General features: G+C 37.7%; 1 protein-coding gene across 6 annotated transcripts in view; it reads right to left on the reverse strand.

The window, feature by feature from the left end:
• The window catches only part of INPP4B (inositol polyphosphate-4-phosphatase type II B), a 315,400-nt gene that overhangs the window by 290,958 nt on the left and 9,412 nt on the right, over positions 1-15,030 (reverse strand). For 5 of the 6 annotated variants that reach the window (XM_061354114.1, XM_061354112.1, XM_061354113.1 and 2 more), the window contains exon 1: positions 3,625-3,654. The exons of the other annotated variant lie outside the window; for it this stretch is intronic. The gene's annotated coding sequence lies outside the window, so the exon portion shown is untranslated. Of the gene's footprint in view, positions 1-3,624; positions 3,655-15,030 lie in introns of those variants that run through there. 6 annotated transcript variants of the gene reach the window in all.

The following is a 15,030-nucleotide window of genomic DNA, read 5'->3' on the forward strand; positions in this document are numbered from 1 at the left end:
CATTTTTAATGGCTAAAATTTCCAAATCCTTTCTGTAGGACCAGGTCTTCCTTCCACCCTGCCCTAAAGTAAAATAGGTTATTACCTTCACTGCCATGGGTTACCTGGAGCTTCTAGTGACTCATCTAACCATTAATAAGGAGGCAGCGGGAAAGGCAATCTCACAGGAATAATACAGGGCAGGTTTATTTCTAAATATTCTCTCTTTCTAAAAGCTACTAAACACACTCCTCTAGTATTAAAAATCCCAGTACCCTACTAGAAACTGGAGTTAGAAAACATTCAAAGTGAAATGGGCTTACGAATATCTTTTCATACTCAAAAAAAATGTATGAAACACCTTAGTTCTATATTCACAGTAAAACTTAGAACTGCAATGGTACTAACATAATAAGAAAGCTCCAAATCTCAAACAGTGACTTGTCACTTTTCTTAAGCAACGATAAAGAAAACCATGACAGTTCATGAAAGCAGCAGTCATAAACCTGTCTCTCCACACTCCCCACATGTAAAATGAAGTCAGAAGCAATTCAGATAGAGAAACAATAGAAAACACTAGGAGATATTGATAGAAAAACAATCTCCACTTACTAAAAGAGAATGTAAAATTTAAAAATGTGCAGAATATAAGCAGAAAAGACAAGAAGTTGCAGTTTCTCATGGCATAGAACAGGAAAAAGCTAATATAACAATTCTTTTCTGGATCCTTAAGACAGGTTTCTAACTAGTCCATTTAAACACTTGAAATTCTTTGAGATTATATTATTTACAAGATGCTTTGCTGAAGATCATAAAGTTATGATGGAACACTAATTTTATTGGGCCTATTTATGAAATGATAGTACTTTCTCTTATGAAAAGCACAGTAAACCTTTTTAGCATGTATTTTCTGAAGATACTTGGTCCTTGTGTCTCTATTAGGAAGAACAGATGTTATTCACACATACTTGCAGTAAATATGAATATTTTTCCTCATTTTGCATGCCCCTCTCAATCTCAGTAACAAGGTTCCTAATACCAGTATATGGCTTTTAAAGAAAAACTGCACTTAGAATCACCATGAAAGAACAAACAGAGCAGTAGCTGGTATCATTTTCTTCCTTCTACTACTGTGTGATTTATGGAGGAGGGCAAGTAAACAAGAGATTGATAATCGTAACAGTACAAGTTTGTTTTTACCAACCATTGGTTTCCTATACAGAGGAGATACAAACAGTAACACTAGCAAAACATTACATAGTTTCAATAACAAAAGTATTTTGGTACTGTATCCAAAGTTTATGGACATTTGAGTTAAGCCCCATATTCCTGTATGAAAGCTAATTATATGCAGATAATTTTACCAAAAAGCTCTGAGCCAGGTTATTTAAAATACAGAGCCTGCTCTTGGGCTCCAGGCTATATCACAGCAGCTTAAATCCCTAAAACCAAAGCTACAGTTGCATCTTTTGAAGCACTAAAGATGACAATGACCATTATCTCCAGTTCATGTCATCTAAGAGCTATTCATCTATTCCTAGAATAGAATCTCACCCATTTTACAGAAAGGGAAAAGAAAAGCCAGTCCTTTTCAGAAATTTTAAATGCAACTTCACACAGCAATACAGATATGCAGTAACTGTGTAAACACACTTGGGCAAACACAAGAGGGAACACAGCTTCTACCACATCTTCTGGAAGGGCACCACATAAATTCTCCCAGGGCATTCACAGCCATCAATTCACTCCTTCGAGCAAGTCTGGCCCTACTGCAAGCATTAACCTAACCTTATTTCTTGTTTACTCAGCCTCACCTTACTAGCAGGTATTTAATTTCAGGAACAATGTAAGTCACAGGTATTTCACCTGGACAAAGTCTGAATAACTTGCCTAGAGTATATAATCAGACAAGTCTAGTGAAACAAGAAAAGCTGCTTTGATGCATACTAGACTTTTAAAACTAAAATAATAACTCTACTGTAACTAATTTACATTTGGTTTCCAAAATATTTTTCCAGCAACTGGCTATATTTGTAATACACAGATGAGCAAACTTATGGTCTGCTTTGACTACTGACTATCTCTTCTTTATTATCAATTCCTAATCTAGTCACAATTTTAGGATTCCTTTGAAGGCAGCAAACTTATCAACCTGTATTTCACAAAACCCATAAAAAAGATGGAAGCTTCTCCCAAGCATTATGCTCAAACGGCTACCAGTTCTTTTTCCAGAACTGTTATGTACTCAGATGTAATTCACTGGTGCAGATACAAGACAGTTAAATGATAGCCAGTAAATAAACTGCATGCATGAACTGATAGGGTTAAAGAAAAAAAAATTATTTACTGAAAAACCTAAAGTAGAATTGATCATATAAAGGATTAGCAGGATATATTAGCACACGTTATACCTAAATTAATCCATCTGGGATTAAGAGACCAACCCACTGATAGCACTTCTGGGTAGTATAAAATGAATGACTCAAAAATCATTCCGGATTTACCCTGGGATTAGACAGCAGGTAACTCTCAGTATGACTGATTGCACCTGTATTTTTGTGTCCAGACACAATAGAAACCAACTTGTACCGATGTACAACCGCTTATTGTGAATTCTATAAATTTTAAAACACAGTGAACAACCTATTCAACTGTAAATGGCCCCTGTGTCCAAGGAAGAAATTCTGGAGTCTAGATGTGTACCCTTAAATGGAAACTAGTGAGGATTACTGATAAAACCTTTAGACTTCTACCACAGCCTATACAGAATAACAGAATGGTATGTCCTCAGAGGATAGAAAATACTAAGGCATCAAGTTCTGCTACTGAAGAAGAGAAGAAAAACACGAGTCCCAAAATAAAAGGATAAGGAAAGGTATTAATTTGGTGTTCTCACAAGGACACAAACAAAGAGCTCCTAGAAAAAATAAAAACAAGCATAGCATGGGGTTATTTACAAACGAAGTACAAATCCATACTTTCTAACTTACAAGACTCATCAATAAATAAGGCATAGATAGCTCCATATTTCCTTCACAGCAGATCTCTGCAGGTGCAGATAGGCCAAAAATCTGCATATTGTGGGATTTACTGTTGCTAGGCTTTATTTTGTATAGAGTAACAGGGACCAGAGGAAGCATGGGAGAAGCATGGGGAAGCAAGGGGGTAGCACAAAGCCAGCAGACACTGTGTGACCAGAAAGATATCTAACATGATGCCGCAACGGACACCCACAGTTATTTTCAATGGATTTGTATTGATGAGGAATTAACACTATTAATCTTTTTAGAGCTACCTTCAATTTAATCAGCAGATTTTTCATGCAATTGGAAACTACACTGATGCAGACAGCATGTATTTGCCACAGCTCTCTTTGGGCTGCTATATAATACAAAGCCTGTATTCCAACGCTGATTAATCCAACAGCTTTTAGGTAACCCTCAAAGCTCCCTCTTTATGAGCCAGGACCAGGCTGAGCATAGAAACAAAAAGAACACCGTTGTGACTCAATAGATAATAATCAAGAATTACTTTTAAAGTAAAAACTATTACACACAACTACCTTACCTGAACTTAGCATGTCAAGACACTGGCTTCAAGAAACTAGCATTGATTGCTTTTGCTTTTTCCCCTCCTCCTTGCAACTTTTTATCTTCTACAAAGCTTACTCTTTCCCTCTCTGTTGACTTTAGCTGTAACACCATTAAAGTGTAGTGCTCCTCGTTGCCACTCCTCCCTACTTGCAGAAGGCACCACTCCCACAGCAAAGGGGACAAAAATAAAGATATGACAATTCTCAGCATCTGCTCTTCAAAACAAATGAGCATTGCTATCAACAAAGACTAACTCACCTGGCTGAGACCAGTGGCAGTCAAGAGCCTAAATATCATTTGCTTCTGCTGTCCAGCACTACTTCCCAAGCCCCTTCATCAAGATACAGCAGAGCTCATCATCTGCTTTCTACTCTTATACCCCATTCCCCTGTACTAAGCTAGGATCCAGGGATCTCAGGATGTTCAGTAAAAAAACTTTTCGTTTAATGCCTGAATGTTCCTTTAAACATGGATTAACCATAATCCCTGAAGTTTATGGTTTTCCAAACTTGCAAGACTACTCCTGATATCACAGCATATCCGATAACCACCATTAAGTAAATAAGAAATCGATCAAGCAGATAAATGCAAGTGAACAATTTCCTAAGATCTGAAAGGACTCAGTTCTGTATCTAGAGGATGGCACAGTTTTATTTCTTGGCCTAAAATTTAAGAAAATAATTCAGAAACAAGCAAACAAAAATTCAGGTATCTCTCTGCCCACCTGGAGTACTGATTATCTAAGGCCACCTGCTACAGTATCTATGTTGCTTTCTCCTGCCAATCTTCTCCACTCATGTTCCCTTTCTGAGAGCACATCTGCCCCACTGAGTCAGACTAGACATGGCTAACTATAGACTGTCATAATTCTGTTTGTAATAAAATCATTCCTCAGCAGATGTCTTTACAAGGTGGCTCTATGCTACTCAAAACCTTGGTAGACAAAGCAGGCCCTGAAAAATCACAGATAGATGCATGTTAAGTGCTGTGATCCTGCAAATGCTTTAGCTTTTCAGTGACTGGTCATTTGATCAATGACTGTACAACTTCAATCCACTTCTGTTTCTCTTGTACCATAGTTCTCTACCATACACATTTTGGTTAACTAGGAAAAGAAAGAAAAAACCCTCAATCCTCACTCAGTCGTGGCATTCAATCAGCCAACACATGGTATATTTGTGGAGCAAATGTTTCAGACGTATTAAAAAGGTTGATGACACACTTCACGAGTTGTGAAACAGTGACCTCTGCTTACTCACAAGACTGTCATTTCACAGGCACAAGATTCTGGTTCTGCACATTGAGCCTTGGAAGAATCACCGAGTTCCTGGACAGAGATTATAGGCCTGACAGTTTGATTTATTCATTTTCTTAAAGAGTTGCAAAGACATTAGATGTGTCTGAATGCTCATGCCTTCAAGAGGAAAAGTAATTTTCTATTTCCAGGATGAAAGTGGCACTATAAGCGGTATGTTCTCTCACTTTGATGAAGAAATTCATTTCTGTACAGACTGCCCTGACTGGAAGGATAAGAAGAATAGAATAGCTAAGTAAGTAACGCTTCTGGTCAGGAGACACGCAAAACCAGCAATTTATTTTTCTGCTCCTTACATTCTACCACTCCTACCAACACAGGCCAAGCTCAGCTGAATGGGTAATGAAGCAGAAAGCAACAACTGATCAACTTGCTGAAATTTTCTTCAGGAAAAAAAACAAACAAACAAAAAAAAGAGCTTATATCTAGGTCTTACTGACAGAGAACACACAAAAAAACCCCACACCTGTGGAGAATCAGAAAATATTATTAAAAGAATCCATCTAAAGAAAAAGTGGACATTTAGCTTTGAGAAGATTTTCTAGTTAAGTTCACGTTCTCACAGAATATTATGCTGAGGTGAGCTATGATTTCACTTACATTAGAAAAAATAACTCACTAAGATTGTGAGTTAAATATTCTTCCACCACTGCAGCAACATCTGGGGAGTGTACTGACTCCCCAGTAAGTAAGGAGATCAAAATACATACACAGAATGAAAGTAGTCCAAGATCGTTCATGGACCCATCACTGCACCGCATAAAGGACTTCCGGGTACCTACAGCTCTGATAAAAAGGTAAAAAAGTGATACCTTCATAGTGCCACAGCACTCTCTGACAGTGGGATGAACATACGCATACAACCGGTATTAAGAACCTAAGCGACAAAGACCTGCCTTTCATTAAAGCCATTAATTATGGCATCCTGGTCAAAGTCTGACTAACTCTAAGAAACATACCTAGAATTTCCTATGCAGTTGCAAAGAGATACTGGTTTTCCCTTTGTCCTTAACAGTGGCTATTTCATTCTGTTAAATGCCTGCTGCATTTCACCCCTACACAGTAAAGATAAATAAACAAAAATCCAGCAAAAGAAAGCCTGACACCTACCAATGTATATATATTTCAAGTATCTGGTTGCACAGAGTTTAAAACCATTTCAAAAAGAAGACGAAAGAAGGTGAGTAGTATCTAAATTAAGTATTTCACTTCTCTACTCTGGGCTAATCCTTAAAAGAAGCCATAATGTGGCTGGTAGTAAACTAAACCCTCATCTCCTCAGTCACAAAATGGTCTTAAATCTCCCTTCACCCCAGGGAGAGAGGTGCTGGAAGCCAATATGAGCATGAGAAAAGCAATTTACCCAAAGCACCTTATGCTTGGACTAATCTGAACAGCACAGATACTGTAAGGCATCAGCTCAAAACTGACATAAATTAGAACAATCCCAACTGATCCTGAAGAGAGAAAAGGAACAGATTAATCTTCTGCTGTCCCAACATCCAGCACTGTACTTCAGATCTTGCACTCTGGAGATGATCATCAGTGTGGGGGCATCTATCTAGTTATGAGAAAAGGAGCCCCGAAGACAAAGCATACCTCAGGTTTCTCAGTAGCGCTGCTCTGCCTCCAGCAGTACTGCACTGACTTGTCACAGAAGACAGCGGTGTCACCAGCTGCCATGTATCACGTGTGAAGGACATTTAATATGTCTGAAGATATATCAGCAGCATTTATGACATTTACTCTAAATCAGAGCATTTAAAACACAAAAGCAGAGAAAGGGTAGTTTAGCTCCTAATACCTACTTTGCAGTAACCATATCTTACTACAACTGTTTGCCATACCCAGCATGAGCCAAGGGTGTCTGTTTTAGGTCTGATATTCTCTGGCAGTTTGCTGGTTTTCTTACTTGGCAGGCATCACTCAAGACATTTTACTGAATGCTTTGTTCATCTATTTTGTTTGAATTTATAGGTCTTCAGGTTAAGTGGAAGGCTAAATACAGATTCTAGTATGCAGTCCATGTCTATTTAAATGCATGTCAAAATTTTGAAATGCTATTGTACCAAAATGCTTCCATCAAATCCCTTATCCATAAGAATGGAAATAAAAGGAGGCCTAGCTTGAGGTCAAATTTTACAGTCATTAAATGAGCACAGCTTTCACTGACAGCTGCTTTCTCTCCCATTTTATTTAATCTACATGGATGCAGATGAAACAATCGATAGATTTGGCTGGTAATTTGCATATTAAAGCTAAAGGAAGAAAACCACAGTAAGAAGTGGTTAAAAAAATACAACAGCAAGTTTAGAGCCTTAGCGTATTGGCCCAGAAAAAGTATAATTTGCCTCTTTTTACATCATCAGGGGACTCAACTGTGTGGTACTAGTTCTTCCCCCTTCCTTTCCTGGATCTGCTAAATTATGCTGCAAGGAATGAAGAGTACTAGTTCACCAGCAGCTACTGACAGATACATACAGATTCCAACTCAGCACTGCACTTGGTATTAATTTATTTTTTATTGTTGTTTTTGTTACCATATTAGGTATTTCAGTTACTGCATTCTGGTCATCTGGTACAATAAATACACTGCTGTCCTGTACCAACCAATGACAGAATACTCCTATCACTCTTTCATTTCATAAGGGAGAACTCAATACTACCTGGCAAGGATTTGTATGCTCTTTTGTCTGTCTTTTCCCATCAGTGGCAAGAAGTGACAAAAAAAGAGAAACTTACAAAGAAGAACTTGTTATGACCTTCTCAGAGCACTGGGCTACTAAACCCAGACTAGGTAGATCCTGTACAATCCACCTTCCCATACAGTCTACCTGGAGTGGGAGGAAACACAGCAACCAACCTTCATTTAAGAAGATACTGACTTCAGCAAAAAAAGTACTAGTTACTACCACGAGATTATCTCTCATTTAATGTCTATCTATAACATACATTTCCAAGTCTTCTGATACTCTCTGGTGACCAAATTTTAATCTGTCCATAGAATAAAGCTTTTTCTCCATCTAACTAAATTTTACTACTATCCAAGTAGCTTGCAACTAGTCATTCTGCTCCAGTAGGATACGAAATCAGTCTCATTTTTACAGATTAAGATTGCTTAATTAAGACTACTTATTCCTGTGATAGATCAGAAAATTACAATCACTCCCCATTCTCTTCAAATTGAAAAGGGTGACTAGATTTATATTTTTTTAATTAGCATTTTGATTATGGCTTGCACAAGGTTTTTGATAGAACAAGGCAATTTATTTGTATGCCATCCAAAATAAATTGCATTTTATTGGTAAACTATATTAAATTTTTAAAACCTTTAATTTTATATTTGAATGTTATACCTATAGAGGCATAGGAATGTAGCTTGAAAACAAAGGACTATGTTCAACATGAAGTGAGAGGGTTTTTGTTTGGGCTTTTCCAGAGAAAAAGAAAAAGGCAACAGCTCTCTGTCATGCCCTGAAGTAAGCTGCACCTATGTTTTATAAAGAAAAACAGGGAGGAACTAGGAGAAATACAAAAATGTCATCTTTTCCCTTGTTCTCCCAGTATTTCTGTCATTCCTCATTTTTCTGGTCTAAGAGTTTCGCTAACTGCCCAAAGGTTTTTGCAATCAACTTCTTTGCAGCTGCACTGCTATCACCACCAAAACCAGGAGACAAGACATATAATGAGACAATTTAGTTTTTCTTCCATTTGATTTCCTTAGTCTAAAGCCACACACACAAACTTTTAGCTTCTTTTCCTCATCACTGAATTAATAGAATTTGTCAGGAAAACAGGCTCAAAAACTGAGGAAGAAAACAATGAAGACAGCAAAACAAACAAAAGGACCATCACTTCACCTCCAGCTTTCCAGGCTGTGCTCCTTCTTTTCACTTTTACTAAAATATTCTCATCCTGATCCTTCATACCTATCTCTTACTTCAATTATCCCTTGCTCTCATTACATGAACTACCCAGTCTTTCTTCCCACAAAGCCACATTTCCATCACTTCCAGCATAAACTTTCTCTAGAAAAATGCTCTTTTCCCAAATCTTTCTCAGATAAATGTGGTTATTTTTTTCCATATACAGGCAGAAATTCTCTACAAGGATGTACCTTAAACAGTCTTATGTATTTCACTAAGGAAAGATATTTTCCAGCCAGAAACTATACTTTTGTGTTGAAAATAATTATATCTCCTACATTCAGTGTGAAGAATAACATTACATTTTAGACTGAGGCAGAAAACTATTAATTAAGACACAAATGAGAAGAAATGGTGAACAATAGTTTCAGTATATGGCAATACATAGTTCTAACCAGGTTATTTAATAACTCTTACTTATACTGCATTACAACTAAGCCAAAGAACAGGAAACTGGGCTAGTGAGCAGCCAAAAGCACAAACAAAAGTGCCCCTGTACCTTGGGGAGGGGAAACAGTGGAGGCACAAGGAAACCGGAAAAAAACTTGGAAAAAAATTATTCAGAAAAGATATTCAAAACAAAACTCACAGCAAGACTTTTAATAAACCCACTAATACTTTCTGGTTTTAATAAGGATGCAGTTTTAAAACTGAAGACTTTAACTGAGGTTAATTTCTTGGTCTGATCTGAACCTTCTGTTACACTGAAGTCATCAACTATGACCAGCAAACTGCCCTGCAGAGTGAAATCCTTACAAGGATGCATCTAAGGAGATAGCTGAAGACCTTAATCAAGGTTGATTTGTTGGTATGATCTGAATCTTCTGTTCCAGTTAAGTCATCAACTATGATCAGCAAACGGCCCTGCTGAGTGAAATCCTTGACGGCATACACCTAAGGAGACAACTTTTCGACCGCATCTTACTTTTACTTACACACTTCCGCAAATGAAAAATAGAGCTGAAAAATATCAAGTGCCAAAGACAGAGCAGCACAGAAGTGCGTGCCATCTGCGCCAACCCAGAGTTTACTGTAGTGCGGACACAGATGAGAACTTTCAGCTTTGTTTTTCAGGATTATGATAATTTTAAAATCTACAAATATGGATCTTAATCTGAATTCCTCACAGCTTGATGTTTATTTAGTTCCAATGTAATCCAACTTCTGGCAGACACATACAAAGGAAGATTTTATGCCTCATCCCTTAAGCAAAGAATGATTAATAAGCACCAAAATTCCAACAGAACTATGAGGTATCTTATCTATCTAGTCTGCCAAAAGGACTTTGAGCTACTTCTTATGACATCGAATTAAATATTAACGTTCCTTAATATTACTCTTAACATTAAGAATCCTCACATTTTAAATATTAAATCCACAATTAAGATTTGAAAACTACTTGCAAAATGTGTTAGATAACTATGCCCTGTAATAATATGAAGTTGAATCTAGCTGCTGTTATCAATAATCACTGCATGAAGCGATACACATGTGAATGCTCCAACTCAAAACATCTCCAAATTCTATCAGAGAAGAACAAGGTAGCAGCACAACTAGGCACAACAGGAAAACCTGATACATACTGTTACATACATCTAGTGTAAGCACCGCAGCAGAAGCTTCTTCAGAGAACGCTGATTTCCTTGGTTTCACAGCTACCTCTGGCATGCCTGTGTTTTCTCTCTTGCTGCCCTTCTGGCACTGAGCTCTACATATGTTAATTTACACTTAAGCACTTGGTTCCTGCTTTTTCCCCAGCTACAGTAAAACAGTGAGTGACTAATGCATCTACATAGACCAGTGAGAATGCCAGAAATTGATAAAGTAATGCTGCTATTTGCAAATACCACATTACATATTCTGTAAAGATTTAGAAAACCAAGTACAAGTAAAAATGATATTTTAAACTGAAGGCTGAGAGTATTACATTGATTCGTTCTGAATGTTTAGGTTAATAGTGATTTAAAAGTTTTAGATATGGCAGCTCTAGTTACAGCCCAGCGTCAAGCTTCAGGTAAACACTTATCTTTACTTGAGCAATTGAGTGCTTCCCTGGGCAATCCAGTCACTACCATTTCCATACACTTTCCATGTGCTAATGAGTATGCTCACCTTGTAATGCTGTAGCCACAGTGATGCTACAACAGATAAGATGCAGCTTGCAGGCCAAGACAGCATCCACACCACTATCTGCTGTATAACTTAGTGCAAATAGCACTTGCTTGATTGCACAGATGATGCACTGCTCAATCTCAGAGACAAGTGAAAATTGGCCAGACCAAAACATTATTTGCAATAATTTATATATTCATTTGAGTATTTTGAAAATGGTAAACTCCTGAACCTGGAATCATACCTAGTGATACTATATTCTGTATACAGAGTTTTAAGATCTCACCTGCTTCTTCTCCCTGATCTTCTTCTCTGCCCTTAAAAAACACAAGTAGTAATTTCCCAATTGATGCTCTCATCCACTCACATCTTATCCCTCAACCTTACTTATTTTGCATAGTAAATTACAGGAGGAGGATGTCTGGCTTGATACTATTACCCCAGCCATATATAGTATTATTTTATCTGGTTATGACATACAGACTGGTAAGAACACGAATGACAGGTACTTAACAGGCCATTCCAAATCCCCAGGTTAAATCCCTGGATAAATTGTGGAATAAAAATCCTATCGATGCTGTCCACGTTAATTTGTCCACTAATTAAAGCTCCTACTCCTGGTGGAGTTTTGAGGAGACCACATACCACAGGGAGTTAGTGGGGAAAAAAAATGGATTCACGCTAATTTTGCAACACTTTCACTTTCACCTTTAGGAGCAGAAATCTCTCTCAACAGAGTAACCAAGGGGAAATATGGTGAAAGATATTCTCATATTTTTCTGTTGCAGATTAAAAAAACTTCTTTACATTTCCTCCCTTCAAAAAAATAATTGCTCTTTTCCTTTTTACATTGTCCTATATTGAAAAGCCATTCATTCCAAATCACATGTAAAACAAAACACAGCTTCTTCAAGCTTCAAAATTGGTGAATTTACAGTTGCCTAAATCCATCCCCTACTCCGACACAGCACTGCAGTTTACATAATGCTTCTTGAACAACAATGCATTTCCATATGATTTGGAAGTTGTTCTCTGGTATGCTAATATAAGTTAACTTTGTGATTCCCAAGTGCCTAACTGCCTTTCATCTGTCAATTGTAAAGTTGTTTATATCTTTACTATGGACCAACACTTCTGATTTTTAAATTACCTACAGACTGTATGTTGGCTTGTTTACTATTCATTCTTTCCTAGACCAGTTAATAAATTAAAATATCTCCACTGGCTGCTGTTACTAAAGAAATCAATAAAAAAGTTTTGCTGTTTGGTGTTTTTTTCTTAAGTTTTTAAATACCTAAGCATATTTTCTGACAGTGAATCTCTCATTAAAACTACCATTACACATGAATGAGATAAAAAACACATTTCCCTATGAAAAAGCCTGGGCAGACTCATTGGTAGAAGCAAAAAAATTTTAATTAGCTATGAATCATCACGACAAACCTCCTGCCATACGCAGAGACACCTTCCACTAGACCAGGTTCCTCAAAGTCCCATCCAACACAGCCTTGAACACTGCCAGGGATGAGACAGCCACAGTCCCTCTGGGCAACCTGCTCGAGTGTCTCACCACCCTCATAGTGATGACCTTCTTTCTAATGTCTAATCTAAACCCACCCTCTTTCAGGTCTTCATTTATTAAAAAAAAAAAAAATCCCAAAAAAGGAATGAAATATCAGGTAGTTAGAATTTGAAAAATAAAATAAAAAAAAAATAAAAACAAACAGGTCACCAGGCTGTTTGCAGAGTCCAAAGTTCAGAAAGTTCCCTTTCTAAAGTGTTGCACTTACAGGCAAAGTATTAATGTCTGTAGAAAGACTAATGGTTTTCCAACATATGTCTTTGATAAATGGGTAAACTAAATTAGATTTGATTTTTTTTTTCTGTTTTAATTAAGTTGGTCCCTTGCCTGGAGCAGCCAGAGTTGTTTACCCACAATGGCCGTGAAATTCCTTGTGTTTGATGGTTTAATTATCTCCTTCTTGCCTGGTAATTCTTTAAAGGCATTGCTTTTTGTGTGTGTGCGTGGCTTAGCAAACAAAAACAATTATCTGTCTGTCTTTCTCTGTTCAATCCTTTAATTTACTTACACTTTGTGTTCCCTTCTTCACATATGATGACTTGTAAGTTTATGGAATAAGGTAGTGTTTATTTTAAACATCATATAAATTATTTTTGTTATTTTCAGTTACCTGAGCCACTGTAGTCCATGACCTACCTACACAAACACCTGCTACCTACATATACTACAAGATGTGAATTTTATTTACTTGCTTGGTTGCATCATCTGTCAGATGCAGGAAATTCTACCAAGAAGAGCATGGCAAGTTACATGCTTCTCCCACCTCAAAACAAGGTCCTGGCTTACACTGTCTGTTTCTGTTAGGAGTCTGGGTATGATAAAAACTAGGTCTGAAAGCTGTGAATATCCTTCACTGGGCTAGAATGGAAACAACACTATTTGGCAGAAATAGAACAAGCTGAAAGATAACCATGTATGAAGAAAAAGCAAAAACCGGAATTGCATAGAGACTTTACAAGTTTTCTTCACTAACAAACACAAGTGTACCAAACACTTCTCATTATATTTCAAAAAATATCTATATACACCTTTCAAAAAAAAAAAAACAAAAAACCACACCTGACTGCTGAACAGTACGTAAGAACACGATTTACTTCAGTACAAGGTCTGCTTGACCAACAGTAGTTCTACATATAGAACTTAAATTACATCTTCATCAAGAATTGGAACAAATAAACTCATTATTATGAACAAATTAAAACAAAGCTAAATAACTCCTAAACTCCTAAATAACCACCAAGACTAACACTACAGGACAGTTTAAAAGTCAAATTCTACTCACCAACCTACTAAATGGGTTTAGAGGGACCTTAAAGTTCATCTAGTTCAACTCCCCTGCCATGGAAAGGGACACCTTCCACTAGACCAGGTTGCTCAAAGCCCCATCCAACCTAGCCTTGAACACTACCAGGAATGGGGCAGTCACATCACTTCTTTGGGCAACCTGTTCACCTGCCTCACCACCCTCATTTTAAGTAATTACTTCCTTATGTCCAATCTGAATCTACTGTCTTTCTGATTAAAGCCACTATGCCCTGTTACTACGTATCCTGCTAAAAAGTCCCTCTCATTTGTAATAAGCCCCCTTCTTATAAGTACTAAAAGGCCTCAATAAGGTCTCCCTTGAGCTTTCTCCATGCTTAACCCCAGCTCTCTCACCCTTTCTTTAGAGGAGAGGCTCCAGCCCTTTGATAATATTTGTGGTACTCTTCTGAACCCACTCTAACAGATCCATGTATTTCCTGTACTAAGGACTCCAGAGCTGGATTCAGTACCCCAGGTGGGGTCTCACAGAAGCTTAGTAGAGGGAAAGAATCACCTCCCTTGACCCACTGGCCATGCGTCTTTTCATGTGAACCAGAATACAATCTGCTTCCTGGGCTGCATGTGCACATTCCCAGCCCATTTCTAATTTTTCATCCACCAGTATCTCCAAGTTTCCTCAGCAGGATTGCTCTCACTCAGCTGACCATACAGTCTGCACTGACATTGGTGATTGCCTTGACTCAGGTGCAGGACCTTGAACTTGGTGTTTTTGAAGTCCATGAGGTTCACATTTGCTCACTTATCTCAAGTATAAGAAGGTCCCTTTGGATGTTAAAAATTTACCATAGGGTGTCCAGATGTGAAGCTTACCAAAAGGTGTCTAGAAAGAAAGGATTAGAGGCCTTGCCTAACCAGAACATCATGCCAGGCAGGCAAAACAAGAAGGAAAACAGGAAATAGATTGGAAAGTCTGATTTCTGTTCCTTGCATTGTATGAACAATACAAAAGACAAAGAACAGGGCACATTATTCCAGCCAATACAAACAGTAAAACAGATCCAAGAATGTTTCAAGATGCTCACAAACCCAAATTAAAGACACTGAAAATTCTGGTGGTCTCCATGACCCAAATGCACCCTGATGCACTCCTGCCTCATAAAGGGAGTCAGTCTCACATGTAAACATTTAAGGAGGCAGCCAGCTCATCACCTCCTCATATACACAGTTCTCTAAACATAAACAAGGACAAAACAACCT

This window comes from Neopsephotus bourkii, unplaced genomic scaffold (genome assembly GCF_033783945.1).
Source record: "Neopsephotus bourkii isolate Nb327-2 ecotype Australia unplaced genomic scaffold, CSIRO-AGI_Nbou_v1 NB_718, whole genome shotgun sequence".
Taxonomy (NCBI): domain Eukaryota; kingdom Metazoa; phylum Chordata; class Aves; order Psittaciformes; family Psittacidae; genus Neopsephotus; species Neopsephotus bourkii.